Consider the following 15,807-nt stretch of genomic DNA (forward strand, 5'->3'; position numbering starts at 1 on the left):
TTGGGCAGATCACTTAACTTCTCTGTGCCTCAGTTACCCCATCTGTAAAATGGGGATTAAGACTGTGAGCCCCACGATGGACAACTTGATCACCTTGTAACCTCCCCAGTGCTTAGAAATGCCATCATTACTATTATTATTTGGTACTTATAATTTTTTCTCTAATGCATGTACACTCTGACCTTGTCCAACTTAATTATAATTAATAATTATGGTATTTGTTAAATGCCTATTATGTGTCAAGCGCTGTACTAATCGTTGGGGTAGGTACAGGATAATCAGGTAGGACAAAGTCCTTTCCACACATGGGGTTCACAGTGTAAGTAGAGGAAGAATAGGTATTGAATCCCCATTTTTACAGTTGAGGAAACTGAGGTACAGAGAAGCTAAGTGACTTTCCCTAGGTCACTCAGAAAGCAAGTGGAAGATCTGGGATTAGAACCCAGATGCTCTGACTCCCAAGCCTGGGCTTTTTCCACTAGGCCATGCTGTTTCTCATGGAGCTATATTCTCTCAGGAGATTTGGAAATCCCGCATTGCTTAAAAAATGCATTAAGATAGTAACAAGGCTAGGAAGATTCTCTTTTGACAGAATGCAATATATATAGTTTCTTGGTTATGTTTTCAGTATTATCTCCTGATAAAGGCAGTAATCAAAGTTTCAGCCTACTAGTCATAAAGATGACCCTCTGTATGTGTAAAAGAAACTCATTTTTAGAAAATGCGTTATAATATACCAGAGCATGATGTGGCTATCTAGTCACCAAGTATGTGTATTCCTCTGTTTGTATTACTCATCTCCTAGTGCAGACGTAAATGCTTCATTCAGTTGGAACAAACCCACACTTCTATGTGGGCAGTGTGCCCTTCCTGATTAACGTACCTGCTAATTCAGGCTAGACAGTAGTTTTCCAAACCCTGCGTCCTTCCAAAGCCATACTTGGCTAGCAGCCCACATTTACCAGAGCCACTCCAACACCGAGGGTCAGTTCCATGGGGACTACGCGGGGGCCAAACTTGGGCAGACTGCCCTCATTTGCCATCTTCTTGGCATGAGAAACAGCGAGGCTTAGTGGAAAGAGCACAGGCTTCAGAGTCAGAGGTGTTGGGTTCTGATCCCAGCTCCACCACTTGTCTGCTGTGTGAATTTGGGCAACGCACTTAACTTCTCTGTGCCTTAGTTACCTCAGCACTTAGAACAGTGCTTGAGTAAGTGCTTAACAAATACTATCTTCATCATCATCTGTAAAGCGAGGATTAAGACTGTGAGCCCCACATGGGACAATCTGATTACCTTGTATCTACCCCACTGCTTAGAACAGGGCTTGGCACATAGCACTTAAAAAATACCATTATTATTATTATTCTTTTCTTCTCTTAGACACCCTATAGAGTCAGAGGGGTCACCTGCCCTCCCCTCTGGTAGGGAGTCTGTCTCTATATTTACGACAGGGACTGCATGCGTGGGTTTAAAGTTTTGCCTGTCTCCAGTCACACAGAAGACACTGGAACCTGGAAGAAAAACTGAGCCTCTGTAGCTTAGTGGAGGTTTGGGGAAGATCTGGAGCCAGACTTTTGGGCTCACCCAGACTCTGGCTGGGCCCCAAGATTTTAGTCTGTGTAGGCTCAGCCAAAATCACCTCCCCAAATCTGGTTTAATCCATGTAGCCACGACACCACCCTTCCCACTGCCAAGACTGAAGCCCTTCTTTGCTCCGTTGGAGGTGTCTTGCTTAAACTGTCGAGTCATCTGCGACCCATAGCAACACAATGGATGCATCTCTCTGCCCTCAACTCTCTCCCATCTCACGGCTGCCCATCACAGAGGAGTTTTGACTTGTAGCAGATTGCCTTCCATTCACTAGCTGCTGCCCGAACTAGGAATGGAATGGGCAGGCCTCTGCACCTGGAAATTCTCCAGGTGCGACCCTGAAAGGGAAATTGGAGGAGTAAGTGACAGTAACAGTGCTACTGCTGCAGGCAGGAGGGGGAACAGAGGCCCCAGAGGGGTGTCAGGTTTATGAGTGTATGAAAAGGTGGGAAGAGATGGGAGCAAGAGGTCTTAAGCAACAGCAATATCCACTTCTTGTTTCTGGCCAGCAAAATAGTGATCTCCATGCTCCTTGGTTCCTCAGATAAGCCATTAATTATTATTTAATTCATCCTACTCTCTGTCTAAATTTTGTCTCTCATGACTCCCCTCTCACCCAATGGGCTCTAAGCCCACAGCCATCCCAATCCTCCACTTAGGAAAGCAGTGTGGCGTAGCGGATAGACTACGGGCCTGGGAGCCAGAAGGTCAGGGGTTCTAATCGTTCATTCATTCATTCAATCGTATTTATTGAGCGCTTACTGTGTGCAGAGCACTGTACTAAGCGCTTGGGCAGTACAAGTCAGCAACATATAGAGACAGCCCCTACCAAACAACGGGCAGCACCACTTATCTGCTGTGTGACTTTGGGCAACTCACTTCTCTGTGCCTTAGTTACCTCATCTGCAAAATTGGGATTGAGACTGTGAGCCCCACATGGGCAGGGACTGTGTCCAACCCAATTTGCTTCTATCCACCCAGCACTTAGTACAGTGCCTTGGCACATAATAAGCACTTAACAAATGCCCATTATTATTATTATTCTCTGTCCCTCCTGGCTTTGTGCTCCAAAACCCTGAACAGGGCCTGCCCATCTTTTGCCAAATGTAAGTGCCTATCTCTTCCTGGTGTCTGTCCCATCTCTCTGTGCCCACTGCCAGCTTCTCTAAAGCTTCACAGGGACTGTGAAGCGCTTAGTACAGTGCTCTGCACACAGTAAGCGCTCAATAAATACGATTGATGATGACTGGTATGGGAGGGGAGGGAGGAGGGAAGGGAAGGCCAGCAGACACTCTGTCCAAGTGAGGGGTGGGGGAGGTGAGAAGGGAGGGGAATCAAAGGGAAGAAATCAAGGATCCTAGGATGTCTTAAAAAAATACCTGCCGAAGCTTTTGATTTTGGCAGGCAGTGGGATGGATGTGCCCAACCTCCCTCCCTCCTTCCCCTCCCTCCCAATACCCAGAAGGTCCCTGTAGGAGGGTGTCAGGGCCTTTGCATGCCTGGCAACCACGGCTACAGGGTCTGGGGCAGGCACCATTTGGGCAAGTCACTTAACTTCTCTGTGCCTCAGTTACCTTATCTGTAAAATGGGAACTAAGACTGTGAGCCCCCCTTGGGACAAACTGATAACCTTGTATCTATCCCAGTGCTTAGAACAGTGCTTTGCACATAGTACGTGCTTAACAAATACCATCATTATTATTACAATAATATCACCTGTATATTTGTATATATGTTTGTACATATTTTTTACTCTATTTATTTATTTTATTTGCACATATCTATTCTATTTATTTTATTTTGTTAGTATGTTTAGTTTCGTTCTCTGTCTCCCCCTTTTAGACTGTGAGCCCACTGTTGGGTAGGGACTGTCTCTATATGTTGCCAATTTGTACTTCCCAAGCGCTTAGTACAGTGCTCTGCACATAGTAAGCGCTCAATAAATACGATTGATGATGATGATGATGACTACAATTCAGCAATAGAGAGAGACAATCCCTGCCCACACCAGGCTTACAGTCTAGAAGGGGGGAGACAGAAATCAAAACAAGTAAACAGGCATCAATATAAATAAATGGAATTATAGATATACACAGGAGAGCAGCCCTCCTACATGCAGCCCTGAGCCAATGCTTACCTTGCTTGCCTTGCTCATTGTGGGCAGGGAATGCGTCCATTTATTGTTATATCAGACTCTCCCAAGTGTTTAGCCCAGTGCTCTGCACACAGTAAGCACTCAATAAATCCGATTGACTGATGAAAAACGATTCTTCAGGTGTGCTAGTACCATTCCACTCAACTCAAACAATTCTAAATCCCTTTTTTTAGAATCTCCCCTGTTGGACAAAGCTCTCGATATGGAAAAAGGTCTTTTGGGAGTTTGGAGTGCGGTCAGTCTGGAGCCAGCTGGTCCAGGGATCTGGGTAGATGGGCTTGTCCTTGACAGCTCTGTCAACAACTTTTTCTTTTCTTCACCATTAGGCTGTCTCGAACTCCATTTTCTTCCAGAACTCCACAGCATCTCACTCCAGCATATTTGCAGCATTTGTTTTTCATCCTTAGGCAAATCACCCTGCACTTATTCCAGGCAAATTTCCTGCTCTTTGAATATTTGAAATGCCTTAGTTCACTATTACAAAACAACAGTGTTTTGTGTTTGTGATTTCCATGGTTTAATATACTATTAAAAATCCACTCGGAAGTTCTTTGCTAATAATAGAACTGATCAGTAAGTGTCTCAAGATCTGGATTTAATGTCCTGCCTAGCCTCCTGTTTAGCAGAGGGCACAGTAAAGTCAACAAACCTACCTTTGATTTATTTCCCATTTGTAAAATAGGAATGATGATACCCTTTCCTAATGTGCACAAGGGAAGGGTGCAGATAAATGAATTATTTCACCTTTTGGAAGAAAGCACTCTGTAAATATATGTCTTTATTCATTGCTTCTCATTGAAACCAGTACTTACCAAGTATGACCAAATTCTGAAAGGTCATTGAACCATTTTTATAGTTTATTTCCTTTGAGTGTTCAGTCATTTTTATCATTTAAAATGAAAGGTCAAAACTGTGTGGGTGGTGTTCCATGCTCCGGAACAATGGTGCTTTTTTATAATGCCAGATGACTCAGACTCATAGAAAATTTTGCTTGTTTTTTTTTTTAGCCTTATCTATAAGTGACCCGTCATTCAGAAGGAATGAATCATCTTGGATGTCATTTGCTCCCTTTCATATTCGACACAAGACTCATATTCAGTTACAATTTCAGCCTCTTTCTGCAGATGGCATCTTATTTTACACTGCGCAGCATCTCAGCACTCGCTCAGGTAATAATTTTCTGATGGACCTTAAAATACACTAACGTATTTTTCCCATTTTAGTCATGGCTAAGAGAATAAAGACCCAGTTTTTCTACCACAGTAGTTTTCATTTTTCATACCCTAGTTGTCATATGGAGAAGCAGCGTGGCTCAGTGGAAAGAGCACAGGCTTGGGAGTCAGAGGTCATGGGTTCTAAACCTGCCTCGGCCACTTGTTAGCTGTGGGACTTTGGGTAAGTCACTCGACTTCTCTGTGCCTCAGTTCCCTAATCTGTAAAATGGGGATTAAGACTGTAAGCCCCCCGTGGGACAACCTGATTACCTTGTATCTCCCCCAGCACTTAGAACAGTGCTTAGCGCATAGTAAGCGCTTAACAAATACCATCATTGTTCTAATTATTATTATATCCCAAGTAGAATTAAATGTTAGCAAAGTACACAGCAAATCCGAAGATAGGTAATTAATGGTCTGAAAAAGGCTGAACATAAACTGAGGCTTAAATTATTTTTAAATATATCAGTGTTAAGAGCGAGGTGCCTTTATAAAGTTGTATGATTGCCCTATTTTTGCATAAGTTTTACAGCCCAAAGAGAGGGGAGGGGCTGAGATATAGACCCATATATGAAGTAAGCTAGCAATAAAGGAAAAAAAATAGGAGGTAAAGATAAAAGGGCACTTGAGATTGCATCTCTCCCAAGGCTTTGGGTGAATTATGCTAACCCTCATTTCACTTTCCTTCTTCCTGCCCTGGAGTTTACAAATCTCAAAGTATAAATTCCCTCCTCCTTGTGAGCTTGAATCTGTGGCATTAACACCCTCTGATCCATCTCTTCTTCTCACCCCAAGGTTCCCTGCTATCCCTGCTTACAAAAATAAACTGGTATTTCCTCCTCACAAATCGGTAGAGGGGGAATTATGCAATGGAGGCAAGTATGCAAGTAAAATTAAATGGAACTCAGAAATCTGCATAAAATCTTGAGGAACTTCATTCATTACATCATCACTGACACATTTGCAGCTGTCCGAAACTACTTTTTTCAATAAAACACGTGCTCTGCTGCAGTTTAGTGAATGAATGAGGAGTCTCCAGTAACTTCTATTTCAGTTAATCAATGGCATTTATTGAGCACTTACTCTATGCTGAGCACTGTAGTAAGCACTTAGGAGAGTACAAATACAAGAGAGTTAGTAGACACAATCCTGGACCACAAATGAGTTTGCAGCCTAGAGGGGGAGGCAGACATTAAAATAAATTACAGAAAGAGTAATAATAATAATTGTGGTATTTGTTAAGTGCTTACTATGTGCCAGGCACATTACTAGGGGCTGGGGTAGATAAAAGTAAATAGGATTGGACACAGTCCCTGTCCCGTATGGGGCTCAACAGCCTCAATCCCCATTTTACAGATGAGGTAACTGAGACACAGAGAAGTAAAGTGACTTGCCCAAGGTTACAGAGTGAACAAGTGGCAGAGTCGGGATTAGAACCCATGATCTTGTGGCCCCCAGGCCCGTGCTCTATCCACTATACCAGTCCTTAAGGGATGCAGACCCATGTGCAATGAAGACACAGAAGGGAGGGGAAATAGGATAAATGAGGCTTTAGTCAGTGAAGGCCTTTTGGAGGAGATATGATTTTCATAGGGCTTTAAAGATGGAGAGAATAGTGGGGTATTAGATATGGAAGGGGAGAGAGTTTCAGGCCAGAAGAAGAACAGCTGAAAGAGTGGATGGCGAGACAGAGGATATCAAGGTACAGTGAGTAGGTACCAACCAACACAGTTTTAATCCCCATTTTGCAGATGAGGTAACTGAGGCACAGAGAAGTTGGGTGACTTGCCCAGAGTCACACAGCTGACAGTTGGTAGAGTCTGGATTTGAATCCATGACCTCTGACTCCAAAACCCATGCTCTTTCCACTGAGCCATGCTGCTTCTCCTACTCCCTTCTTAAGCATTGACTATGTGCCAAGCACTGTACTGAACTCTGGGGTCTGACACAATCACTATCCCACAACACGGAGCTCACAGTTTAAGTGGGAGGTCTGAACAGGCTTGGCTTTATCAACAGCAGGGTTGGCAGTGGGATTACATTTGAGGCCAGGAGCAGTGAATTCAGATTATGGAATTAAGTGCATACTATGTATCAAGTACTGTACTAAGCGCTGAGGCAGATACAAGATAATGATAATAATAATTTTGGTATTTAAGTACTTACTATGTGCCAAGCACTGTTCTAGGCACTGGGGGAGATACAAGGTAATCAGGTTGTCCCACATGGGGCTCACAGTCTTGCTCCCCATTGTCTAGATGAGGTAACTGGAGCACAGAGAGGTTAAGTGACTTGCCCAAGGTCACACAGCTTGATAAGTGGCGGAGCCGGGATTGGAACTCATGACCTCTGACTCCCAAGCCCGCGCTCTTTCCACTGAGCCACGCTGCTTCTCTAATAATCAGGTCTGACCCGATCCCTGCCCCACACAGGGTTCACAATCTAGTGATCTATAATGGGGAGGGAAAATAGGTATTTAATCCCCATTATACAGTTGAGAAACCTAAGGACACAGAGAAATTCAGCAATTTGCCCAAGGTCACACAGGAGGAAAGTGACAAAGCTGGAATTAGAATCCAGGTCCTCTGACTCCTTGGACTGTGTGCTTTTCACTATTGAGTGCTGTATTAGATGCTACATACATGCAAATATGAATGCCTAAATACAGACACACACACATACACACCCACACTCTCCCCTGTAATCACATTAAAAGGACACTTGTTTCAATTTCTTCGTGCCTTTTCTACCTTCAAGGGGCTGGACCTTCTTACTCCTTTTCCCAGCCTGTCTTATGGCTATGGGCAAACCTCAGAACTTCTGCCTCAGTTTCCCCATATTCTAAATGGGATTGCTCCATCTTGACCTGTTTCCCAGGGTGTGGCTATTTCAAACAATGAAGCATTTATTGAATGCCTTCTGTGAGCAGAGCACTTTATTAAGTAAGCATTCAGTACTGGTTGATTGTCTATTTATTTTACTTGTACATATTTACTATTCTATTTATTTTATTTTGTTAATATGTTTTGTTGTCTGTCTCCCCCTTCTAGACTGTGAGCCTGTTGTTGGGTAGGGACTGTCTCTATATGTTGCCAACTTGTACTTCCCAAGCGCTTAGTACAGTGCTCTGCACACAGTAAGCGCTCAATAAATACGATTGAATGTTAGAGGGGCAGAGTGTGTGGGCTGAGTTGTAGTGGGATATCAGAAAGACAAAGTAAGAGGGAGAGAGCTAATTGAGTGCCTTAAAACCAATAGTGAGAGTTTCCGTTCCTTATGGAGATGGATGGTCAACCATTGGAGATTTTTGAGGAGTGGGGAGATTTAAGACTAAACTTTTTTTAGAAAAAGATCCAGGTCCAGAGTGAAGAATAAACTGGAGAGGAGAGAGAGACAGAGGGAGGGAGGTCAGTGAGGAGGCTGACGCAGTAGTCAAAGGGGGAAATGATAAATGCTTGGATCAGCATGGTAGCAGTTTGGATGGAGAGGAACGGGTGGATTCTAGAGGTGCTGTGAATATAGAACCAACAGGATTTGGTGACACTGAATGTGTGAGGTGAATGAGAGAGGTGCCAAAGTTATAGACTTGAGAGACATGGAGGATGGTGGTGCTGTCTGCAGTGATGGGAAAGTCTCAGGGAGGACAAGGTTTGGGTTGGAAGATGAGATGTTCTGTTTTGGACATGCTTTGTATGAAAAGTCAGTGGGACAATCAGATAGAGATGTCCTGAAAGCAGGAGGAAATATTAAATGGCAGAGAGGAAAGGAGGTTGAGGCTGGGGAGATTGTGGAGATGGTAGTTGAAGCTGGCATGTGTCTTTTATAGCTTTGCGTTGTACTCTCTCAAAAACATAGTACAGTGCATTGCACAAAGTAAGTGCTCAATAAATATGATTGATTGAGTGATGGGAGCAAATGAGTTCTCCAAGGGAATGGATGTAGTTGGAAAATGAAGGGGATCCAGAACTGAGCCTTGAGGAACTCCCACAGTTAGAGGGTAGGAGACAGAGGAAGAGCTGGCAAAAGAGACTGAGGAGTGGTCAGAGAGATAGGAGGATCAGAGATACAGGAGAACAAGAGATAACAGTGTCATTGGAGCCAAGATTAGGTACATCTCTTATGTACCTAGAGATGGTGGTTAAAGGCAGTTGTTAGTTTAAGGAGATTAGGAAAGCTTAGAGGCCATTGTATTTGGCCAGAAGAAGGTCACTGGTGAGTGCCCTTAAAGAGATCCATTTCTGTGGAATGGAAGGGGAAGAATAAGCACTCAATAAATATGATTGATTGATTGATTAACCACTAAGCACACTGCTGAAGCCGCAATATCCTCCCACTGGTCTTTTTCTGGTGTGGGTTGCTGTCCACCCTGCCAAGAAGGCTGTGGGGGCAAAAAAATGATGATGCTGTGATACCAAGTCCAAGAATGGCTGTGGGGGGGGGGGGGGGGGGATGGGGAGAGAAGGAGGAATGGAGGACAGGAGGGGGTAATTGCCCACTTTACTCCCATGGAGTCAGCACCTTTTCTTAGGTGTATGTAGGGCCTTCTGAAGAGCTCAAAGCACCTTGTTCATATAGACATATTATTTCCACAACAACCCCGGGAGGTAAGAAGGGTAAGGTCCCCATTTCTCAGCTGAAGAAACATGACGTACTTCAGCTCTTTGGAGTGGGCTAAGTAAATCCAAGATGTACTTATTATGGCAATGCAATGTGCACGCACAATCTTCATTGTCGAGTTGTAGGACCACGCGAATCAGATCTTATCCACGATAAACCCCAGACTAATAGAGAGAAGAACATGACTCCTAAATAGAAAAGGAATATACAGCTGTCTTGGGTTAACCCCGGATGCAATGAAAATGTCAAGGAGCCAGAACCCCATCTGCTGTAAATCCCAGGCTAATAGAGGATAAGAATTTGTCTCATAAATAGAAGATAGGATACAAAGCTGTTGTCGGTTAACCCCCGAGACAGTGTAAAACTGCCTTAGGAGCACTATAACTTTTCAATGCAATACTGTTTTTGCAAAGCCTCTGAATTTGAGTGTAAGCTGATTTGAATCCCTACGTGTAAAAATAGAATTTTAAAGTAGTTGTAAAATGAGGAAAACATACTTGCCTCTCCCTACCTTATGGGATCTTGTGAGGATAAAACCTAGTAACTGAAGTGAAAGAACTTTCAAAATAAAAGCACTACATAAAAAAAGGTATTTAAAAGTTTTCATTGTTAACTCTAAATGGAAACAATATTTTTTAAATGAATAGAAGTTTGTTTTGTTCTTTCAGGAATATACTTTTATTATCATAATTTTAAAAGTTCTTAGTGATAAGATTCCTATTTTTTAAAAAAGTACATGAAGGTCCATATTCAAATGAGTTAATATTATGCTTAGTTTCCATAACATTTAAATAAAATTGTAGATCCTTAATCTTGTATGAATTTATATGAACATATACAGCAAGTTCTTTGTAAGAACAAATATTTACATGAAGTGGTCTTGAACCATGTAAAACATTTTCTTCATTCGAAATCATTTCAAATCCGTGATCTGACATTATTCTCCATTTCTATTTACTCCTTTTCAAAACACAGACTGATCCTCAGAAAGGCATTAAGATAACTTCCAGTAAAACAATACAGTAACACCCAAAGAACAAGAAGATGGGCTACTTGGATGCGAATTGTTTTTTTCCACAGCCTCAGAATACCAGCACATTTGTGCTTTGGAATTTTGCCTTATTTTCTTATTCACATGAGCGGCTGCCCCAGCTAAGGGATTTCACATAGCTTGCAAGCCCCTTCTTGTGGGGAAGAACCGACATAGACAAGTCATGGGTGTGTGGGAACTAGGTCCTTGGGCAACTGCGTGCTGGGAGGATTTGTGTGGTTGGGTTAAGCCAGGAGTCTGTTCTCTGAATATGGAGCCGAGACCCAGAGAACATGTCTTAGCCTCCCATGGAGTGGGATATTGCAGGGCCAGGAGAGCAGGAGCGAGAGTAGGGCTGATGTGTTTAAAATGTGTTTTTGCCACAGCTTAGATGAGACCCAATGAAGAAGGTCATGAGTTGAGAGTAAAGACCATAGTGGACAGGGATAATGTCTACCAACTCTGTTGTATTGTGCTGTCCCAAGCCCTTAGTACAGTGCTCAATAAATAAGCGCTCAACAGATACCACTGATTGATTGTGTCCCCACTGGCTGAGAGTTGTAGGCCCAATAAGATTGATCATAATCTCTCTTTACAAATTTACCTTTTAGATAGATGCCAAGACAAGGGAAAATATGAACAAGTGTTCCATCCAATTTGTTTCACTAACTCCATCAAGTTATTCCTCTGTTTGCAGGTGATTTCCTTTGTCTGTCATTAGCCAATGGCTACGTTCAACTGCGCTACAACCTTGGTGACAGAACTGTCATTTTACAGAGCTTCCAGAAAGTAGATACCAGCGGGGATGCTTGGCATTTGATTAAAGCAGGAAGACATGGCACTGAGGGATACTTAACTTTGGATGGAACCAACGTAACCCAAAAAGCCACTGGCGGAATGACTGCCTTGGACACCAACACAGATTTCTATGTCGGAGGCGTGTCATCCCTCGATTCGGTCAACTCCATGGCAGTAGAGAATGACCCTGTTGGTTTTGAGGGATGTGTCCGGGAAATTTTTATAAACAACAGGGAACTTAAGTTAACAGATAAAGGTGCTAAAGATGGTTTGAATATAGGTGACTGTGATGGAACTGCATGTGGGTATACAGTATGCAAGAATAAGGGTGAATGCATTTTGCACCACATGAATTTTTCTTGCAAATGTACACCAGGCTGGACAGGAAACACTTGCGAACAGTCCGTGAACTGTCTTAATAACAAGTGTCTGCACCAGTCTCTTTGTATTCCCGATAACACTTTTTCTTATAGTTGTGCATGTCCCTTAGGTTGGATAGGTAGATACTGTGAAACTGAAATCCTGTTTTTGATTGCAAAATTTCAAGGTAATTCTTATATCAAATATACTGACCCAAATTATGGAAAAAGAAATCTTCATTTCACTACTGTATCCTTAAATTTTAGCACCGCTGAAACCGAGGGCTTAATTTTGTGGATGGGCAAAGCTGAACATGAAGATAATGACTTTCTGGCAATTGGCCTCTCTAATGGAAATTTGAAGGTTGTAGTTAATTTGGGAAATAGACTTTCTGTCCCCTTAATCCATAGGTCCTTTTCTGGCAGCATGTGGCACTACATAACGGTGGCCCAAAACCAGACAATTTTCAAGGTCTACCTTGACAGTGATCTAATTCTTTTCGAAGATATTGATCCACAAAGAAAACACATTGCTCTCAACTATGGAGGGGTTAGTTATTTGGGTGGTTTTGAACTTGGACGCAAGGTAAGCGTGGTTACTCAAGGACTGTATAGCCAACATTTTGTTGGTAAAATTAAAGATGTTGTGTTTTTTCAAGAGTCCAAAAAGATTCAGTTAATTAAATCAGAAGGATACAATGTTTATAGTGGAGATGAGTAATTAGCTTGGGTGATTCAGTTTAGTTTTTAATTTTAAGAAGACTGCAGCCATTGAAGTCACTCTCACTGGTTTACCAGGTCTTTTAATGTTAAGAATTTGCTCCATTTTAGTAAAATAGTCTCAGCACAGGGAATGTGGACTCTTTCAGGCTAGTAGAGGCTATTTAGTGCATCGTTCGGTGTATAAACACTGTCCACTCAATGGTACCTTAGAGGTCTGAAATCATCAATGCCCTTCCTAAAACATATCTGACATTACCATTGACTAATCTCGGACACTTGGGACAAATGGATTATATTAGCCCAAAGTAACAAATGATTAATAGCAGCCCAACCTGAAAGCCACCGGTTCTTTAATCTAACAAAATTGTGTGCAAAACCTGTGGGCCCAAGTTAAAAAAAAGTTTCATTTTCTGTTATCGCTGCTAAGTTCTTTAATTACTATACCTTGAATTTTACAGGCATTTTGACTGACTTGTTTCCAAGTGTTTCGACTGTGTAGTTGTGATATTTTAAGTTTGATAGAACCCTAGTAATGTCAATCCTATGATTGTTAAAAGGAGGTATCAAAAGAGAAGCAATTGTAATAATAGTAATTCAATATTTTTTTCCAGATGTGTGCAATAAAAATGGAAAAAAGCAGGATCTGAATGGCTCGGTATTAAAAATTGATCATTTGAAAGGCCAAATCTCGATCTTAAAGAATGCCTACTTCACATAAAAGTAGATTTAAATAAAATAAAAGCTGCTTATTAGATATGCCAGATATTTGTATTGAAATTGGGTGTGAGGCATTTTATTTTCCATCATTGCTGACTACAAGAAATCTGTTAGTGAACACTTTATTATAGTGCTTGGCACGTATTAAGCACTTAACAAATACCATTATTATTATTATATCTTTTATTCTGTGTCTTCTGAAGGATCATTACAATTTTTTGACAACATAATCTTGGCATTGATAGCTAATGGAGGATATTTTGAAGTGAGATTTTGGTACAATGAATGACAGGTAAGTAAAATAGTACCATCCCGAAATAGGCCTTTAAAATCATTTTTAAATTTTGAATGTCCATTTTCTCTCATGCAAATGAAAGTTATGGCTATTTAAACTACTTGTCAAACCAATTAACCAAGGACTAAGTAACCTTGACCTCTCACCAGTTTTTTGGCTATTTCACAGCTAGTTGGCACTTTACCTGAATATGGCAATAGTAAATTAAAGCACACAATTTTCACTTTGTGTTAGCAGCACTGCTAGATTTGTTTTGCAAGGGTTGAACTAAGGATTTTTATTGACAATGCTATCTTTGTATCTCTTTTCACAGATGACTGGGAATTTCCTGTATTACCCATAGTGGACTGATGAGATATTTTGAAGGTAATTAGCTTTCTATATCTTCAACTGTAAAATAGGGATTCAATATCAGTTCTCCCTCCTACTTGGATTGTGAGCCTCAAGCCTCATATAGGATAGGGAGCATCTAACCTTTTTGATTTGTATCTATCCCATACCTTAGAAGTGCTTGACAAATAGTAAATGATTGACAAATAAAGGCAGAAAATCCATAGAAATATTAGATGCATGGCCAGATGCTGCAGAAATGTCATCAGTAACTGGGTGCCGTGGCTGGTCAAGAACTCCAAGGACATACTGTTTAAGTGAAAGTGGCAGGTCCCTATACCATCTCTTTGAAAGTGCCACAGAGATCGTCTGATTGAGGGCTTATGGTGTCCTTGGAAAAATAACATTTTTTTACATTAACACCTGAGTAAATATGGTCACTGTCCAAGTCCAAAAAGCCGTATAAAGCCCAATGTCAGATTTTCCATTTGCTATATGAAACAGACCTGTATCTTAGTACTCCTGCCAGATTCAGATGAAATGAGTGAGAAGTTAAAGCTTGACAGTACCTAGTGACCAACATGAGAAGCAATGTGGCTCAGTGGAAAGAGCACAGGCTTGGGAGTCAGAGGTCATGGGTTCTAAACCCGGCTCCGCCACTTGTCAGCTGTGTGACACTGGGCAAGTCACTTAACTTCTCTGTGCCTCAGTTACCTCATCTGTAAAATGGGGATTAAGACTGTGAGCCCCACGTGGGACAACCTGATTACCTTGTATCCAAGCTTAGAACATTGGTTGGCACACAGTAAATGCTTAACAAATGCCATCATCATTATTATTATTTCACATCCTTCCAAATGCTCTGCAGTTTATCTTCTTGAGCTGTCTCCCTTCTGCAGCAGAAACTTTGATAATGGATTTTGGTTGGTTGTTTTTTTTTCACTTCCACCACCTGTCCATCCAGAAACATGCCTGATTAGCTTGAAGTGGTAAGCTTATTCCTGCTGGTATATGGCCTAGAGCTTCTTCCTAGATCAAAGCTTCCCAGCCAAGCCCTCTGCCTCTTCCGTCCCTCTAGCATCATCCTTTACCTCTACTATTTTCTGATGCTATTTGAGAAAACTGTCAGTTAATTCGTTTGGCTAAGTCTGCAGAATGTACCTGAGCTCTAAGAATGTATGATGCTCTAAGACACAGTAACTGAAGAAAGCACAGGTCTTGAAACAAAATCCCAAAGGACTGGACTGCAGGTGTACTTACACTCTGGATAATGTCCTTCTGTAAAACATTTGCTATAGCACAGTTAGGGAGGTATTTTAAGTTTTGCTCCCTTGTGTGATTCTAAAAACCGCTCCACTTTTTCATAAAGTTTTTAATTTGGTTTACCATGCTTGTTACTGCTTCCGCAGAACAGCCAAGAGGTAATTTTGTTTGGTCGGTAAACTGAGCCAATGTTTTGTTGAACTCTGACCTGAGTATTTTAAGCTACCTATAACAGTGTTTACCTTATATAGCATGCCAACTTCAAAGGCTTTGTACATCTCTCTCTCTACTAATAACTATGGTATTTGTTCAGAGTTTACTTTCAGCTAAGCACTGGAGATAGTTACAAGATTATCAGGCCAAACACAGTCCCTGAGCCTCTTAGACTGAGCACACCGTGTGGGTTCTAATCCTGGCTCTCCCAGTTGCCTGCTGTGTGACCTTGGGTAAGTCACAACTTCTCTGTGCTTCAGTTTCCACATCTGTAAAATGCGGATTAAAACACCTGTTCTTCCTTCTCTTTAGACTGTGAGCCCCATGTGGGACAAGGACCGTGTCTGTCCTGATTACCTTGTATCTACCCTGCGGAGCAGTGTGGCCTAGTGGAAAGAACACAGACCTGTTAGTCAGAGAACCTGAGTTCAAATCCCAGTCTGCCATTTATCAATCAATCGTATTTATTGAGCACTTACTGTGTGCAGAGCACTGGACTAAG

The sequence above is a fragment of the Tachyglossus aculeatus genome, chromosome 1, assembly GCF_015852505.1.
Source record: "Tachyglossus aculeatus isolate mTacAcu1 chromosome 1, mTacAcu1.pri, whole genome shotgun sequence".
NCBI lineage: Eukaryota > Metazoa > Chordata > Mammalia > Monotremata > Tachyglossidae > Tachyglossus > Tachyglossus aculeatus.